Source organism: Coregonus lavaretus, assembly GCF_964263955.1.
Source record: "Coregonus lavaretus genome assembly, contig: HAP1_SCAFFOLD_3936, whole genome shotgun sequence".
In the NCBI taxonomy this organism is placed as follows: domain Eukaryota; kingdom Metazoa; phylum Chordata; class Actinopteri; order Salmoniformes; family Salmonidae; genus Coregonus; species Coregonus lavaretus.
The window spans coordinates 14,276-17,729 of record NW_028165512.1 but is presented as its reverse complement, the minus strand read 5'-3'; the positions used below and the strand labels follow the sequence as shown (position 1 = coordinate 17,729).

The 3,454-nt window shown below is 45.7% G+C and overlaps 1 pseudogene across 1 annotated transcript; it reads left to right on the top strand.

Annotated features, from left to right (window-relative positions):
* Window positions 1-1,225: 1,225 nt before the first annotated feature.
* LOC311115761 (stromal membrane-associated protein 1-like) lies at window positions 1,226-3,059 on the top strand (annotated as a pseudogene). Its single transcript has 3 exons — window positions 1,226-1,505; window positions 2,134-2,495; window positions 2,779-3,059. The product of its transcript is annotated as a stromal membrane-associated protein 1-like (transcript).
* Window positions 3,060-3,454: the final 395 nt, after the last annotated feature.

Genomic DNA, 3,454 nt, shown 5'->3' with positions numbered 1-3,454 from the left:
GATTTAAATGTTTTTTCAAACTCGTTAACGTCTTTATCGTTCATAAGAGTAATCACCGGCCTGTTTATAACCTTAACGTCGAAGGCCAGGACTCTTTCACGGATGCTATCACCCGCCCGTGCACGGATTCGGTGTCCTTAGAGCGATAAAGACGTATTTAAGCTCCGCTCAAAGGACCAATCTGTCATGTGAATTTCTATCTCTAATTCAACCTAAGCTTGAATCATTACCAGAGGTTGTAAGGCTCTGGTTTTAATCATCAATGATTCAAGGTCCATAACCACGAAGAATGATTTTTTGTACGTTTATTCATGGAGAGCTCTGGCGCCAAAGACACATACATACTGTTTTTATACCTCTTGACAAACAAAGGCACTATGCTCCTCCCACCTTTAGGTGTCTTTCTTAAACAGTTTCCGCCTTCCCCTTCACCCTTGAATGTTTAGTACCGCCCCCTCTGTTAGTGGGTTGACACTACATGATAATTCTAACATTTATACTGTATTTGGGGTGAAATCCTTTAGTCATTATTCTTAAAATCCAAATTAATCTAACAATCTTTAGGAGACAGAACGCGTCTCTTTCCTGAGCAGTATGACGGCTGCGTGGTCCCATGGTGTTTATACTTGCGTACTATTGTTTGTACAGATGAACGTGGTACTTTCAGGCGTTTGGAAATTGCTCCCAAGGACGAACCAGACTTGTGGAGGTCTACAATTTATTTCTGAGGTCTTGGCTGATTTTCTTTTGATTTTCCCATGATGTCAAGCAAAGAGGCACTGAGTTTGAAGGTAGGCCTTGAAATACATCCACAGGTACACCTCCAGTTGACGCAAATGATGTCAATTAGCCTATCAGAAGCTTCTAAAGCCATGACATAATTTTCTGGAATTTTCCAAGCTGTTTAAAGGCACAGTCAACTTAGTGTATGTAAACTTCTGACCCACTGGAATTGTGATACAGTGAATTATAAGTGAAATAATCTGTCCGTAAACAATTGTTGGAAAAATTACTTGTGTCATGCACAAAGTAGATGTCCTAACCTACTTGCCAAAACTATAGTTTGTTAAGAAGAAATTTGTGGAGTGGTTGAAAAACAAGTTTTAATGACTCCAACCTAAGTGTATGTAAACTTCTGACTTCAACTGTATATATATATATCCATCCATGCATGCAGGCCAGTGCATGTTAGCGTGAGAGAAGTTTGAAGATCAAGAGACTGAATATGGTTAGCGACTTTTCTTACGTAGTTCTTACAGTTTTTGCTTCCTTCTTCCAGGCTAGCTCCAGTACCCCAGCCAGCACCCCAACACAACTCCCAGCAGCAACCCCATCCTCAGGCTCTACCCAGGGAGACCTGGACCTGTTCAGTGAGACTGGTGGTGGAGTTGGCATTAAGGGGGAGGACACCGGGGCCAAGAAACACCTCTCCAAGGACTCCATCCTGTCCCTGTATGGGAACACCAGTATGCCTCAGATGCCCCAGCACCAGCAGGCCCCGCCTGGTAAGGAGAAATACAGACAAGCGTACACATGCACATACTGTACACTCATGCAGGGCTCTACACTGACCCTTTTTACAAGGAGCACATGTGCGCCTAAGTTGAAAAATGTAGGAGCACACAAAGACATTTAGGAGCACAATGACAAATATGAGGTTAACAAGCCGTTTTCTTTATAGTAATGAATCTGTGCTCAGTGTATTCTCCATGGCACTCAGGGGCTTCGGTACAGTAAAGTAATCATTACAACAATTATCATCTGGGGGAATTTTTAAAAATCCAGGCGCACTTGTGCTCCTAAATTAATATTCCAGGTCGCACAGCAAAATATTTAGGCGCATATGCCAGTAAAATGGTCGCCCTGTCATGCATCATTTTGGGCATGTGCACGCAAACACCAACCAATAACACAGAAGTTGGAAATGGTCCCCAACTGGCTCTGGGCTATATAGTGTAAATACCAAACACTTCTAAAGTAGCAAGTCACCAACCAAGTTGTTCAGTCACTTTCCCACTCTCTCAATATATCCGTGGCAAGCTGTCATAAAGGTTAACAGAACGTTTTATTTTGAAAGAAAGACAAACTGTGCAACCCTGTTCTCAGTATTTCTCCTCTCTTTCCCCGCTCCAGCTGGTATATACATGAACCCCGCCCAGATGCAGTTTCTATTAGGCATCCCCCAGCAGCAGGTCCCCACTGGCTACCAGGCCTTTCCTGGCATGGGCACGGGCATGCCCCCCACCACCGTCATGGGTGCCATGATGGCTCAGAGCGGAGCCGCCATGATGGGACCCAACACAGGCATGATGGTTGGCATGACGATGCCCAACGGTTTCATGGGACAAGCGCCTGCGGCCGGGATGGTTGGCATGGCTCCGAGGATGATGGGGGTACCCCAGGGGGGGATGCCCGCGGGTATGGTGCCCGCTCAGGGCATGCAGGGGATGTATGCCGTCCAGCCTGGGCAGCAGGGCCAGTGGAACATGGGACAGGTATGGTAGTTATTTTGTTGTCTCGTTCTTTGGCATTTTGGGGTTTTTCCCCTAGGAGTAAGCTTTGCATTTGAAGTATAAGATGGTTTAATGAGAATACAAGATCAGTATCTTTGGGAGTTAACTTAATTAGATAATGTTACCATATTGCCATAACTATCCAATTTTCTGAGATCAATATAGATGCATTGAGGTAAGGGGTTTGATTTTGTATTAGGCAATATTGTGTTTCCCTGACCCTGACACCTTTACCTTACTACTCGTCTCTCTCTTTCTTCCCCAGATGAACCAGCAGATGTCAGGGATGAGTCTGAACGGTGCCGGGGGGGGGGGGGGGGGGCATGGCCTTCGGTCAGCCTGCCTCCACCATGGGAGGCTGGGCCGCTTCACCCTCCGGTCAGACCCTCAGCACACAGCTCTGGAAGTGACCCACCTGGAGGTCAAAGATCAGGGATTGGGGGTCAGGGCAGCGGAAGAGGGGGTCTCAACCAGGGGGTCCGAAATTCAACATCCAACCCCCCCAGCAACCTTACTATGAACTGATGCCCGTTCTCCAACTGTTACTGACCAGTCTCCAACATCAAGCTTATCTGTCTCTGTTCGCATGCTGAAGAGATGCATCCTTTCTTCAGTTAAGCACAGATCCATTGGTGATTGGACAGGTGAAAGCAAGGTGACGGTCTTATTACTCTGACTGGCCCAACCAAATCAGATCAGTGATTACTTCAAGGAAGGAAGCATTTCTGAAGTATTCAAACGGGGCACATCTCTCTCTCTCTTTGTCTCTTTCTGTCTATCTTTTGTGAGTGAATTGGGCGTCATCATACATACACCATCATACGCAGGATGGCAGTCTGTGCCTGTTATGTGTTAGAAATCATAACTCTTTTAATTTTCCTTTTTTGGAGAAAAAAAAATGTGCCCTGTCACACAACAATGACATCATCGACAACATATCG